The following is a 17,222-nucleotide window of genomic DNA, read 5'->3' as shown; positions in this document are numbered from 1 at the left end:
CCCTTCTTAATCTTAACCCTTCAGAACCACAAAGCTTAAAACTGAGAAACCACACCACCACAAAGCTGAAAACTGGGACACTACAGCGCACAGTCTAACACAGGGATACAGCAGCACCACAAAGCTTAACACTAAGACACCACAGCAACACAAAGCATAACACTGGGACACCTCAGGACCACACAACTTAACACAGGGACACAGCAGCACAACAAAGCTTAACACTGGGACAAAACAGCGCCAGAAAGCTTATTACTAAGACACCACAGCACCACAAAGCTCAAAACTGATATACAGCAGCACCTCACAGCTTAACACTGGGACACCTCAGCACCACGCAGCTTAACACTGGGCTCAGTGCTTGGCCCCATCCTGTTTCTAATTATGTGAACGATCTTCCAGAGGGTATAGACTCATTCCTCTCGATGTTTGCTGATGATGCAAAAATTATGAGAAGAATCAAGACGGATGAAGATAGACAGAGACTACAGGATGACCTGGATAAACTTGAGGAATGGTCTAGAAAATGGCTGCTAAAGTTCAACTCGGGAAAGTGTAAGGTGATGAAATTAGGCAAAGGGAGCAGGAGGCTGAACACAAGGTATCATCTGGGAGGCGAAATCCTGCAAGAGTCAAATAGAGAGAAGGATCTGGGTGTTGATATCACACCGAACCTGTCCCCAGAGGCCCACATCAAAAGAATATCATCAGCGGCATATGCTAGACTGGCCAACATAAGAACTGCCTTCAGAAACTTGTGTAAGGAATCTTTCAGAACCCTGTATAACACTTATGTAAGACCAATCCTGGAGTATGCAGCTCCAGCCAGGAGTCCATACCTAGTTAAACACAAGACAAAGTTAGAGAAGATTCAGCGGTATGCCACCAGGCTCGTCCCGGAACTGAGAGGATTGAGCTACGAGGAAAGGCTAAAGGAGCTGAACCTCACATCCCTGGAAAACAGAAGAGTAAGGGGAGATATGATAACCACCTACAAAATTCTCAGGGGAATTGACAGGGTGGACAAAGACAAACTCTTCAGCACGGGTGGGACACGAACAAAGGGACACAGGTGGAAACTTAGTACCCAGATAAACCACAGAGACGTTAGAAAGAATTTTTTCAGTGTCAGAGTAGTTAATAAATGGAATGCACTAGGAAGTGATGTGGTGGAGGCTGGCTCTATACACAGTTTCAAATGTAGATATGATAGAGCCCAGTAGGCTCAGGAATCTGTACACCAGTTGATTGACAGTTGAGAGGCGGGACCGAAGAGCCAAAGCTCAACCCCCGCAAGCACAATTAGGTGAGTACAGCTCAGCACCACAAAGCCTAATACTGGGACACAGCTGCACCACAATGTTTAATACTAGAACACAACAGTACCACAAAGCTTAGCACTTGGACACCATAGCACCACAAAGCTTAACACTGGGACACAGCAGCACCACAAAGCTTAAAACAGGGACCCCACTGCACCACAAAGCACAACACTGGGTTACAGCAGCACAACAAATCTTAACACTGGTACACCACAGCACCACACAGTTTAACACTGGGACACCACAGCACCACACAAAATAACACTGGGACATAGCAGTACCACAAAGCTTAGCACTAGGCCATAGCAGCAACACACAGCTTAACACTTGGACACCTTAGCACCACACAGGTTAACACTGGGACTCCTCAGAACCAAACTTCTTATCACTGAATCACCTCAATACCATACAGCTTACCACTGGGACAACTCAGCACCACAAAGCCTAATACAGGGACACAACAGCACCACAAAGCTTAAAACTGGGACACCACAGCACCACAAAGCTGAACACTGGGACACCACAGCACACAGCTTAACACTGGGACACAGCAGCACCACAAAGCTTAACACTAAGACAACACAGCACCACAAAGCTTAACACTGGGACACAGCAGCACCACACTGCTTAACACTAGGACACCTCAGCACCACAAAGCTTAACACTGGGACACCTCAGCACTACAAAGCCTAACACTGAGACACCACAGCACCTTAAAGCTTAACACTGGGACACCAAAGAACCACAAAGCATAACACTGGGACACCTCAGCACCACACAGCTTAACACTGGGACACAGCAGCACAACAAAACTTAACACTGGGAAGCTTCTGCACCACAAAGCTGAACACTGGGACACCACAGCACACAGCTTAACACTGGGACACAGCAGCACCACAAAGCTTAACACTAAGACAACACAGCACCACAAAGCATAACACTGAGACTCCTCAGTACCACACAGCTTAAAACTGGGACACAGCAGCACCACAAAGCTTAACACTGGGAAGCTTCTGCACCACAAAGCATAAAACTGGGACACCACAGCAATGCAAAGCTTAACACTGGGACACCTCAGCACCATAAAGCTTAACACTGGGACACCTCAGCACCATAAAGCTTAACACTGGGACACCGCAGCACCACAAAACTTAAAACTGATACACAGGAGCACCCCAAAGCTTAACACTGGGACACCACAGCAATACAAAGCTTAACTCTGGGACACCTCAGCACCATAAAGCTTAACACTGGGACAAAGCAGCATCATAAAGCCAAACACTAAGACACCACAGCACAACAAAGCTATAAACTGAGATACAGCAGCACCTCACAGCTTAACACTGGGACACCTCAGCACCACACAGTTTAACACTGGGACACCTCAGCACCACACAGCTTAACACTGGGACACATCAGCACTACAAATCATAAGACTGGGACACCTCAACACCACATAGCTCAACACTGGGACATAGCTTAACACTGGGTCACCACAGCACCACAAAGCTTAAATCTGGGTCACAACAACACCACACAGCTTAACACTGGGACACCTCAGCACTACAAAGCCTAACACTGGGACAACGCAGCTCGACACAGCTTATCACTGGGACACCACAACACCACAAATATTAACACTGGGACACAGCAGCACCACACAACTTAACACTGGGACACCACAGCACCACACAGCATAATACTGGGACACAACAGGACCACAAAGCATAATACTGGGACACAACAGGACCACAAAGCTTAACACTGGACACAGATGCACCACACAGCTTAACAATCTGACTCCACAGCAACCACACAGCTCAACACTGGGAAACCTCATCACCACCAAGCTTAACACTGGGACACCAAAGAACCACAAAGCATAACACTGGGACACCTCAGCACCACACAGCTTAACACTGGGACACAGCAGCACAACAAAACTTAACACTGGGAAGCTTCTGCACCACAAAGCTGAACACTGGGACACCACAGCACACAGCTTAACACTGGGACACAGCAGCACCACAAAGCTTAACACTAAGACAACACAGCACCACAAAGCATAACACTGAGACTCCTCAGTACCACACAGCTTAAAACTGGGACACAGCAGCACCACAAAGCTTAACACTGGGAAGCTTCTGCACCACAAAGCATAAAACTGGGACACCACAGCAATGCAAAGCTTAACACTGGAACACCTCAGCACCATAAAGCTTAACACTGGGACACCTCAGCACCATAAAGCTTAACACTGGGACACCGCAGCACCACAAAACTTAAAACTGATACACAGGAGCACCCCAAAGCTTAACACTGGGACACCACAGCAATACAAAGCTTAACTCTGGGACACCTCAGCACCATAAAGCTTAACACTGGGACAAAGCAGCACCATAAAGCCTAACACTAAGACACCACAGCACAACAAAGCTATAAACTGAGATACAGCAGCACCTCACAGCTTAACACGGACACCTCAGCACCACACAGCTTAACACTGGGACACATCAGCAATACAAATCATAAGACTGGGACACCTCAACACCACATAGCTCAACACTGGGACATAGCTTAACACTGGGTCACCACAGCACCACAAAGCTTAAATCTGGGTCACAACAACACCACACAGCTTAACACTGGGACACCTCAGCACTACAAAGCCTAACACTGGGACAACGCAGCTCGACACAGCTTATCACTGGGACACCACAACACCACAAATATTAACACTGGGACACAGCAGCACCACACAACTTAACACTGGGACACCACAGCACCACACAGCATAATACTGGGACACAACAGGACCACAAAGCTTAACACTGGACACAGATGCACCACACAGCTTAACAATCTGACTCCACAGCAACCACACAGCTCAACACTGGGAAACCTCATCACCACCAAGCTTAACACTTGGACACCACATCAACACACAGCTTAAAACTGGGAAATCCCAGCACCACACAGCTTTACACTGGGACACCACAGCACCCCACAGCTTAACACTGGGACAACACAGCACTACACAGCTTAACACTGGGACACCACAGCTCCACAAAACCTATAACTCGGACCCATCAGCACCACACAGCTTAACACTTGGACATCACAGCACCACACAACTTAACACTGGGACACCGCAGCACCACACAGCTTAACGCTTTGAGACAGCAGCACCAAACAGCTTAGCACAGGGACATCACAGCACTACAAATCTTAACGCTGAGACACAGCAGCACCACACAGCTTAACACTGGGACACCTCAGCACAACAAATCTTAACACTGGGACACCTCAGCACCAGAAAGCTTAACACTGATAGTCCTCAGCACCACATAGCTCAACACTGGGACACAGCTTAACACTGGGACACCTCACCACCACAAAGCTTAACACTGATAGTCCTCAGCACCACATAGCTCAACACTGGGACACAGCTTAACACTGGGACACCTCAGCACCACAAAGCTTAACACTGATAGTCCACAGCACCACATAGCTCAACACTGGGACACAGCTTAACACTGGGACACCACAGCATCATAAAGCTGAACTCTGGGACACCACAGCACGACACAGCTTAACACTGGAACCCCACAGCACCACAAAGATTAACACTGGGACACAGCAGCACCACACAGCTTAACACCAGGACACCACAGCACCACACAGCTTAACACTGGGACGCAGCAGCAACACAAAGCTTAACACTGGGACACCTCACCAACACAAAGCTTAACACTGGGACACCACAGCACGACACAGCTTGACACTGGAACCCCACAGCACCACAAAGATTAACACTGGGACACAGCAGCCCCACACAGCTTAACACTGGGACACCACAGCACCACACAGCTTAACACTGGGACACAGCAGCAACACAAAGCTTAACATTGGACACAGTAGCACCACACAGCTTATCACTGGGACTCCACAACACCACACATCTTAACAATGGGATACCTCAGCACCACAATGCTTAACACTGGGACACCTCAGCACCACAAAGATTATCACTGGAACGCAGCAGCACCACACAGCTTAACACTGGGATACCACAGCACCACACAGCGTAACACTGGACACAGATACACCACACTGCTTAACACTGAGACACATCAGCACCACACAGCTTAACACTGGGGCTCCACAGCACCACACAGCTTAACACTGGGACTTCTCAGCACCAGAATGCTTATAACTGGAACACCACAGCACCACAAAGCTTAACACTGGGACACCTCAGCACTTCACAGCTTAACACTGGGACACCACAGCACCACACAACCTAACACTGAGACACCTCAGCACCACAAAGCCTAACATTTGGACACTACAGCACCACACAGCTTAAAACTGGGACACCACAGCACCCCACAGCTTAACACTGGGACCCCTCAGCACCAAACAGCTTAACACTTGGACACAACAGCACCACACAGATTAACATTGGGACACCTCAGCACCACACAGCTTAACACTGGGAGACCACAGCACCCCACAGCTTAACACTGGGACACCTCAACACTACTCAGCTTAACACTGGGACTCCTCAGCACCACAAAGCTTAACACTGAGACACAGGAACACCGCAAATCTTAACACTTGGATACTATAGCACCGCAAATCTTAACACTTGGATACTATAGCACCCCAACGCTTGACTCTGGGACAAAACAGCACCCCAAACTTAGCACTGCGACACCACAGCACCACAAAGCATAACAATGGGACACAGCAGCATCACAAAGCTTACCACTGGGACGCAGCAACACCACAAAGCTTAACACTGTAACTCCTCTGAACCACAAAGCTGAAAACTGAGCCACCACACCACTACAAAACTGAACACTTGGACACCACAGCGCACAACTTAACACTAGGACAAAGCAGCACCACAAAGCTTAACACTAAGACACCAAAGCACCCCAAAGCTTAAAACCGGGATACAGCAGCACCTCACAGCTTAACACTGGGACATCTCATCACCACACAGCTTAACACTGGGACACCTCAGCACCACAAAGCCTAATACTGGGACACAGCAGCACCACAATGTTTAACACTAGAACACAACAATACCACAAAGCTTAACACTTGGACACCACAGCACCACAAAGCTTAAACTGGGACACGAGAGCACCACAAAGCTTAACACAGGGACACCACAGCACCACAAAGCATAACACTGAGACACAGCAGCACCACAAAGCTTAACACTGGTACACCACAGCACCACACAGCATAACACTGGGACACCACAGCACCACACAAGTTAACACTGGGAATAAGCAGTACCACAAAGCTTAGCACTGGGACATAGCAGCACCACACAACTCAACACTGGGACACCTTAGCACCACCACACAGGTTAATACTGGGACACCTCAGCCCCACACAGCTTAACACTGGGGGTCCTCAGCACCACAAATCTTAATACTGGGACACAACAGCACCACAAAGCTTAACACTGGGACACCACAGCATCACAACACTTAATTAAATTAACACTGGGACACCACAGCACCACAAAGCTTAACACTGGGACACCACAGCATCACAACACTTAATTAAATTAACACTGGGACACCACAGCACCACAAAGCTTAACATTGGGACACAACAATACCACAAAGCATAACACTGGGACACCTCAGCACCACAAAGATTAACACTGAGACACCACAGCACCATAAAGCTTAACACAGGGACACCATAGCACCACAAACATAACACTGGGACACCTCAGCTCCACACAGCTTAACACTGGGACACAGCAGCTGCACCACACAGCTTAACACTGGGACACAGCAGCTGCACCACACAGCTTAACACTGGGACACAGCAGCTGCACCACAAAGCTTAACACTGGGACACAGCAGCACAACAAAGCTTAACACTGGGAAACCTCAGCACCACAAAGCTTAAAACTGGGAGACCACAGCACCCTAAACCTGAACTCTGCGACACCACAGCACACAGCTTAACAATGGGATAAAGCAGCACCACAAAGCGTTACACTAAGACAACACAGCACCACAAAGATTAACACTGAGACACCACAGCACCATAAAGCTTAACACAGGGACACAGTAGCACCACAAAGCTTAACACTGGGACACCACAGCACCACAAAGCTGAAAACTGGGACACCACAGCACAGAGCCTAACACTGGGACACATGAGACCAAACGGCTTAACACAGGGACACCTCAGCACCACACAGCTTAACAATGGGACATAGCAGCACCACAAAGCTTAACACAGGGACACAGCACCACAGCAATACAAAGCTTAACACTGGGACACCTCACCACCATAAAGCTTAACACTGGGACACCACAGCACCACAAAGCTTAACACTGGGACAAAGCAGCACCACAAAGCTTAACACTAAGACACCACAGCACCACAATGCTTAAAACTGTGATAAAGCAGCACCTCACAGCTTAACACTGGAACACCTCAGCAACACACAGCTTAACACTGGGACACCACAGCACAACAAATCTTAACACTGGGACACCTCAACACCACATAGCTCAACACTGGGACACAGCTTAACACTGGGACACCACAGCACCATAAAGCTTAACTCTGGGACACAACAGTACCACACAGCTTACCACTAGGACACCACAGCACCACACAGCTTACCTCTGGGACACCACAGCACCACACAGCTTAACACTGGGACACCACAGCACCACACAGCTTACCACTGGGACACCACAGCACCACACAGCTTAACACTGGGACACCACAGCACCACACAGCTTACCACTGGGACACCACAGCACCACACAGCTTAACACTGGGACACCACAGCACCACACAGCTTACCACTGGGACACCACAGCACCACACAGCTTAACACTGGGACACCACAGCACCACACAGCTTACCACTGGGACACCACAGCACCACACAGCTTAACACTGGGACACCACAGCACCACACAGCTTACCACTGGGACACCACAGCACCACACAGCTTAACACTGGGACACCACAGCACCACACAGCTTAACACTGGGAAACCTCAGCACCACAAAGATCACTTCTCCATTCACTCACTATTTTCTCTGTTGCCTGTTGTTCTCAGTCGTTCTTTGTTATTTCTCTCTCTATTTGTGTTTCATCACCTTCTATTGTTTATAATGTTATGCCTGTCATCCCCCTATTTCCTCTTTGTTTGTTTGCTCTCTCAGCCCCTGTGAGTGTTTGTGAACTGAGCAGAACGTGTTTAAGGGGATTGCTACCTGAGAGACAATTACTTTCCACTGATTGATATATTCCCCATAGGACTTTAGCACTTCCAATACAGATCGACACTGAAAACATTCTATATAGATGTCAGAGATAATTTTGTATAGTCCATTATCGAAAAACAATGGAGGAGGACTTCTTATTATACCTGAATCCATGAGAAATATTGCCCATATAACTGTGTTGAGAATGGGTATATGCCGTCAATAGGTACATCAGATGCTCAACATTTTATCTAATATGAAAAGAGTCTATCATTACCATGTAACAGCTTTACTGTTAATAGTTATGTATTCTTAAGAAAAAACCTTATATTTTCCTATCTTTGGGACCTTGCACGACAGCAATACACCTGAGGTATGTTATGTATCCTAGTTCTGCAAGGCTCGTGTACCTGTTAGCACGGGTAATAAACACACATATATTTATCTAGGATTAATAATACCATACATTTAATAAGCACGCCAGTATGCTACTGGTAGAAACAATTAATAAACGATTTTTTTTATATAAAATGTATCTATAAATTCCTTAGTACATGGCATGACACGATCACTACAATTATCTATCCAGTCTAGACTTTATATGGCTTATAATATTTAATCTGTCTCCTCAGATAAGTATCAACAACAATTGAACAAAGAATACACTGAACTTAAGTTTAGGTAGAATTACATGTTGACAGCCCAGACCACCACCATTTACTACTCTCTGAGGCGACGCTGGCTGCCTCACCGCCACGAGGCCTTACTCCCCCCAGAGTTACCAAGTATGACTAACAACTCTTTACTAACATACTACACACTGAAATAATCACTCTCACTTAGACACTATCACACTAACATAACATATATACATTCTAATAACATAATAAACATTCTTAAATGGCTTAAATAAATTACTATTTATGTATATAATGGTTCAACCAGTTCTCCGATTAACATGAAACATAGGATTGATTGTCCATAGAGTGATTTAAAATAGTATTCAATAACTCTGTATGACTAACCATCCTGTATGATGGGGATTTTTTAACACCGCGTAGTTAGGTTTTTTACACACTGTTCTTCCCTTCTTATAGTCTAGGGTAGCTGCACAAATGCAGTTGTACGTAATGTGTTAATAATAATAAAATATGGATATTCAGACAATATCCTGTTATCGATATTGAAGCAATGTAGGAAATGTTGATTCTAAGTTTATATCGTGTACTCAAGATTACTCTTGCATATTTTGCACAAAGGAAGAGAGGGAGAGAGAGAGAGAGAATGAGTGTTAAAGAGAAAGACAAAATGTGAGGGGAAGAAGAAATAGAAAAAGCTTAGAAGGAGAGAGAATGGGATGGGAATCAAAAGGAAGAAAGATAAAGAGAACGGGAGGGATGGAGGATGGAAGGGAGTGAGACTGGAAGGAAGAAGGGATGAATGTAAAGGAGAGATAATGTGAGGGAGGAAGATTGGAAGGGAGAATGGTAGAGGAGGGATATTGATAGGGAAGGACAGAGCAGGAAAGAGGGAACATTGCAGGGAGAGAAAATGAGATGTAGAGAGAAATGGAGGGAGGGAAAATCGAATGGGAGATTGTTGGGGAATGAGGGAGAATGGAAGAGAGGGAGACTTGGAAAATGGGAAGGAGGAAGAGAGAGATAGATATGCAGATAGATAAATAGACTGGTACCGCATGGTACCCTATCTATCTATTAAAGACAAAGTCTGTCCAAAGTTAAAAGCCTTGCAGACTCTTTGGGTCAGCTTCCTGCAAAGTTGCATGCAGGTTGCCAATGTTTGGAGAGCCTTATACAAGTCTGGGTAGGCCTGTTTGCCCTCTTTAAATTGGAATCGGCCTCTGCACCCTTTTCCACGGTGTGGGACTGCACGGCCTCTTGAAAAAGCAGTCCCCGTGCTTAAGTGGTAACACACTCGCCTGGTTCTTCGCGAGTGCTTTGACCTGGGTTCCTATCCTGGCCAGGGAGGACTTACTGGAAGCCAATCTTTAACTGTTGCCTCTGTCCACCCAGCAGTGATTGGGTACCTGATTGTTAAACGATTTGGAAGGTCGTATTCTAGGGAAAATTAGGATGAATGACCTGCCCAAAACGCTATACGTGCTGGTGGCTTTACAAGAATGTAGCAGCTCTTGCATATATAAATAAATAAAAAACATTCACATAGAGGAATGATATGAAATTTGTAACGGAAAGTCCTTAAAGATTGGCATTCGCATTATTGCTAGTGTATTCAGATACCGACTTGCAAAACGAGAGATCAGATGACAGCTTTGTGTTCTGGACACAACCTTTTTGTGAGGGAATCTAGATTCCCTCAGCTAGTTTTCCTAGTTTCTAGATTAGGCTAGTCGCTCTAGGGACTCTAGAAACTGAAGCTTTCAAACTAACATATACTTGTGGGGTGTTGAATGAAAGCTTATGTTATGGACTATCATTTGTGAGTAGTCAGAAGTCTGTGATTGCTCTGTAGAGAGAATTACAGGTTTTTTTCCTGTTCCTGTGAAATAGGATGAGGAGGGGAGAGTGTAGTGGTATGAGAGGATACTTGACTAAAACCGTTAGAGGTGGGGGGAGAGTGGGGTGAACGTTGCCCCCCCCCCCAACATGTGAGACATTGCGCCTTGTCTTTAGGCCTCCCCCTCCTTGTGATGTCACAGGACGCTTGAAGGTGAGTGAGGCTGTGATTGGTAGCGGCACAAGGGAACAGTGCCGGCTTCGTGCTGATTGGTCAAGACAAAGTAGGGAGGAGGTATGGGCATTTTGAGTTTCCTTAGCCCGGGAAATCATCAGTCTGAGCAGGGTAGCAGGTGGACGAGGACGTGTCTGGGTGGAGGGGGGGAGTTTTCCTCCTCCACCCCCGTTAATCGCGGACGTTACCGTGTTAACTAGCAGGGATGGCACTCCTGCCATCCCTGGTTGTGTCTTGGCCTAATTTTTGTGAAATTCGAGGGCCAACGAGGTACGGAAGGACCAGTAAAATAGCCTCAGAGACAGTGGGCACCCATGAGGCAGCTGGCAGAGCCTCATGGTGCAACAGGTGGTTCAAATAACCTGTCTAGTAGTGATGGACAATTAGCGGAAGTCAGGCAGGGCCTCCTCGTGTAATTGTAGTGAGATTACAGGCCCCTGTTGGACTTTGAATTCCGCCAGGCTGCGTCAGTGTGGTGACGCCGCCGGCCATTGTCACCCCAGTGTAGAGCAAGGCAGGCTCTGGGTTGCTGGAGTTGGTGATTCCCCATCCACGTGTGTATGCCCGGGGGCCACCCCCAGGCCACCCCGGCCACCCGCCGCTCGGCCCGGCCTCTCGGCCCGCGGTGGCCACATGCCTTGGCCACCTCCTTGGGCCACTTGGTCACTTTCCCGGGACAACCTAGGGCCACATCTTGTCGACGCATGAGGAGCAAGCTAAGTGTTGACAGCTAGAGTGGTAGTGACCTGGGAAATGAGTAAAAATGAGGAGGTTAGACGTGAGTAAAATATATCATTGTGTACAGTGTGATGAGTACCAGTGGAAATTCCCAGTAAGAGTTGTCTCAGAGCCTCGCCAGGCTAGGGAAGCAGCTGAGAGACAGCTGTCTGTAGCACGTCCAGGTGACTGGTAGGGCGGTACCTGGAGATAGATGTGTACACGGGACCACATTGTAGTATCATGATGTATATAAGTGTGCAGACTGACTCGAGTATGTACCGGTCAGTGTAGAGATTTACCATATAAGTGATCCAGCCTGTCGATTCTATATAATCGTTCAGACTTGATCAATGCCATAGAGTACCGTATATAAATTGTATCATTAGAGGTAGGCAGGCCAGGTTGCAGGGATGTCAGTGGGTACCCCTGAGGTCTGTGTAGTTAGAGATACATTTACCTGATGATATAATTTTCATTGATTATGTTAATGTCATTTCTATGTGTTCATTTGCATGTTTATGTACTGTGTTGTGTGGTAAGTCAGTAGATGTGATTCCTGACTAATTGTCTAATGATGTCATTAGCATGTGGGGTATGCTGACGGCATCATTATGTTGCAGGTTTGTGCAGTATTGTTATCAGTTTATACGATATTGCTACCCTAGGAGCTGTGTTGAGGATTTAGGGACCTCTAGGATTATTCAGGGGAATTCACAGTACTTAATGAGAGCAGGCAATTGATGGGTTAATTGCCTTGCTGAGGTAAGTGTGTGTTCACAGTAGTCTTTTGCAACGGTTGCAAGAAAAGGGGGGCAGTAATATTGGTATACTCTTGTGTGTTGCACAACCGTGTGTCATTATTGTGTGGGCACAGTAATTAACGTGTTGCAGTAGCCGCAACCGTATGTGGTATTATAGTCGTGGGTTGGTGGTGTTGTCGTCGTTGATCCTTCTCTACGGACAACCCAACCCACAACTCGGTAGAGTGCTTATACCTCACTAGGAGATCACCCTTGGCGCTTCTGGCTCTTGGAGAGGGGCTCAGCGTCACACGTTTAGGGGATGCGGCTCCAACACTTAGCCTCGTTGTCACGTGCACACACCCACTCGAGCCGCTGTGACTCCCCACTCTCTCCTTAGGTGATATGATATCCTCGATCCCCTTTTGACTTATTAGTATTACCTTCTACCCTGTCCACAGCAGTGGTTCTTGGTTCTTTCTCTCTCTCTCTCCTTCTGTACTATTTCATGGGAAGCCTCACTAGGACAAGGGCAAGCACCAGCAAATTGGAATACATTTATTGGACAAAGCACATACACAATACATACACACATATAATAATAATGAATCCTATACTCTATACTATTACAATCAGGTTGCACTCCAACACCATCAGAACTCTATCATCAGCTTATCAAGTGGTATCCTATCTCCTAGTTCACCACCTGATACTATCAACCTCCTCAAGTAGATCAAATCTACATACACTGTTGTACCATCAGCAAGAGAATATATATATGTATCTATAAATGTGTACAAAGAAAATCAGCATTTGAATGCAATAACATATATCAGCATAAATGTTCCTTGCTACACTGCAATGATCAATCGATCACCCTATCAGTCCTAGAACGCATACATCTGTAGGTAATCCAGCCTACGACTGTAACTCTAAACTTCAGTATAAAACACTCCTTGACATAAGAATGCAAACACTCACTCACCTCTCACTGCGTCTTGCACGCTAATGACAACCAAACACTATCAACTCCCTACAAGTAATCCACCAGAACTTCCCTTCCACTTCTGGAAGTTCACTACCCTGATATCTTCAGGTTCTTCTGGGCTTAACTACCAGGATCCTCTGCAGCTCCTCCAGGCTGCTATCATGAAGTTTCCTTGAGCAACTGTGGTGCTTCACCCTTCTGCTAGGTTCCTCCACAGCTCTCTTGGCTGCTACACCATGAAGTTTCCTCAAACAACTATGGTGCTTCACCACCTCTACAGAAGCACGTGATGCTCTTCTTCGCTGCTTCTCCTCACAGCTCGAGGTCCTCGCCTCCACTACCTTGGAGTCTCATCAACTACTTCATCTGTGCTGGCTTCGAAGTTCTCAGCAACTTCTTCCCCAAAGACAAACCTGCAACCCATCGACACTCCAATAAAATTGTTTCCCCTTTAACACATAAACAAAAATAATCACACAATATGTTTGCCTCCAACCTCTATCTGTCCTGTACATACAGTGAGAGTGGACTCCCCCGTTTTGGGCGGGTCCATACTCCACCTCGCCCAGCGGGCCTCCTCACTCAGGGAGGGTCCTTCACCGTCAGGAGCCGGGCTCCCTCAGTTGCCCGCCAGCGCTCAGAGGGGACGGACGTCGCTCCGTGTTCCTCCCTCTCCACTCTCTTATTTCAGGCCTTCTGCCTTATTAAAACTTGTCTAACTTATAAATAAACATCGCTACTGTCGCTGGGCACACGACCAACTACAAGCAATCACTATGAACTGGCTTAAATCGTGCTTACCACAGATTGTCTAGTTGAGGGCGCTATATCTCTGACAGAGCTTGGTCAGGGCGCTTCCACGGCCCACAATAATGCCTCTGGGCGATTTAATATCTGCTCGTCGACCAGGACTTGAGACTACAACGTTCCCAGCTCGATTCTACAGCTGGCACATCTGCATACTTCTCTTCTCTTCGAGATATATCACTAGGGGTTCCCTTCTGACGGGAGCTCAACGGAGCGCGGCTTTCCCCTGCGATGTCTGGCACTCAAGTGAGGTCAAAGCCCCTCCAGAAGCGAGCCTCACGCCTCCAGCAAAATGTCCACATCTCCTAACCAGTCATTTATCTGTTTTCTTCTACACTGCCCATAATCTTAAATTGTTATATATATCCAAGCAACTATTTTACATATGGGTTATCACCTCAATATTTGATAGACCTTCTAATCAGGTCAGGCTTGATGAATAACTCTCAAGGAGGGAGACTCGTTTCTCCTGCAGGCTGAGATCATAACAGTGGGCAGCGCATTTGTGTTGTTGCATGCCATTGTAGTGTGACCTATGTAACACTGGGGTTACTTTGTTTCTTTAAGTTGTGTTGAGGACTTAAGGATTCAGTGAGTTAATAATTGGGGAATTAACTGGATAAGGGGTGCACACTTATTGTTGAGTGAGTGAGGGCTGTTATGAGAGAGAACAGCGTTGAGCTTGAGTGAGATACGTCTCGGGAGCAATTAATTGTCCGTGTGACAACTAATTGACCACTCTAGCTAATTATGTAATTGGCCTTCTCATCATGAATTCACGTAGTGGGAGAGAATCTGCCAGAGTCTGTCAGTATTTGTGTTAACGTAATTTGCTCGAGACTAATTACCTTTCTGGGGTATAGCAATTAGTGGCTCATGTTAATTAGTGGAGTAATTAACATCGGAGGGCTCCGATGACTCGGTAAAGCGAGGTCATGGAGCTAGCATAAATCGTTGTATTAATCATATCCTGTCTGAGGACAGTGGATTAGTGGCAGATCTTGTTAATTAGTGGAGTAATTAACTCCTTTCCGAAGAATTCACAGGGTTTGATGAGACCTGCTTAGGCAGTGCGGAGTGAGACGTATTTATGGATGATTAATTATCGGTCCTGGTGACAGTTAATTAATTGCTTGGAGTTAATTAGGGGAATTAACACTCACTAGTAATTTTTTGACACAGACTGTTGAGAAGTTACCAAGTTAGGGTAGACTTAGTTAACGTAACTCAATGGGGATGTAATTAGTGGTCCGTTTGACCTTAATTAAGAATTACTCACTGAATACTTGCTAGGAGTCAAGTGTGATGTAATATAAGTTTGAGTTATTGTTAACAAGAGAGACAAGTGTTAATGATTAACGTAGAGTATCATCAAAGGTTGTCTAGTGTGAGACAATTGTTTGTGATTACCGTAGTACTTTGTTGCTGACTGCTGCGATCAGTCAATTAACGTAATTAATCACTTAAGGCAATTTCTTTTGGTTGTCGTCTGGTGACGAGAGTAGAGTAATCTAGGGATTCGTGGAGCTGTCCCAGAATCCCGCCTTGCCTGTCTTTGTTACTGTTTACAGGGCAACTTCTTGTAGGGAGTTGCAAAGAGTGTTCACACTGGGTTGTGATACGGGGGGTCACTGTTGGACTACCCGCCTAGTTACGTGGGTCTCTCCTGGGGGGCGGGAGGACCCCTAAGCTTGTGATTATAGTAGCTGTCAGGGAAACCGAGACACTATTGATTGCATGCTTATGTCTTCAGTGGATATCCTTCATTTGTTCAGTTAGTTCATGTTGTCAGCCCGAAGTGTCAGCAAGTTGGAGCCTGCTGTCACTTCTCGAAGGACTGTTGAATAGCTGTGTTGCAAATGCCACTTGTTGGACAATAACGTAACCATTCGCTGTGGTGTAGCTTAGTCTGTGATATTTTTCTTTGAATTGCAATATTGCGTCATCAGTAGGCACACCTGTGTTCAGGTTAGTTCAGTATGCAGCCTCACAGCAAGGGTTGCTATTTAGCTGGTTGTTATCGTGCCACTGGATGGACATTAACGTAACGTAAACTCGGTAATGTAGTAGTTAGTCTCTTGTTATTAATAAATTGTTATGTTATAGAAAACGGTCTTTGATGTTAACCCTTCAACCATATTATTCCACCATATTTCTGCATATTACGATTAAATGTTGATGTGATCTTGATATGACGGCTGTTCTTGGGAATTCGAATTCCAATTCATAGCGCCACATCAAATATAAATATTTGATTGTGAGACCCCGTCGGTTACCCTTTATTAGCTTTAACGTCCTGTTTAACTAGGAGGAGCCAGCGGCCTATTGTGGACAGGTTTTCACCCCTGGTGGTGGAGGCCTGGCGGTTTGCTCCCGCTTTTCTTTTTTCTACTGGACTCATGCTTAACTGCCGTGAGCAGCCTTTAAACTTGTAGTCCACCTCCTAAGGGAGGTAGGCGTAGAGAAAAATCTCACACTTTTGATTACAGTGATGCAGATAGTGTGTAGTGAAAATAGTTAGAGTTGTTGACCAAACCACACACTAGAAAGTGAAGGGACGACAACGTCACAATTAACTTGAGAATGGTCCAGGACGGACCGAAACGTCGTCGTCCCTTCACTTTCTAGTGTGTGGTTTGGTCAACATATTTCTGCCACGTTATTGT

The sequence above is a fragment of the Procambarus clarkii genome, chromosome 24, assembly GCF_040958095.1.
Source record: "Procambarus clarkii isolate CNS0578487 chromosome 24, FALCON_Pclarkii_2.0, whole genome shotgun sequence".
In the NCBI taxonomy this organism is placed as follows: domain Eukaryota; kingdom Metazoa; phylum Arthropoda; class Malacostraca; order Decapoda; family Cambaridae; genus Procambarus; species Procambarus clarkii.
Note: the sequence above shows the minus strand (reverse complement) of the source record.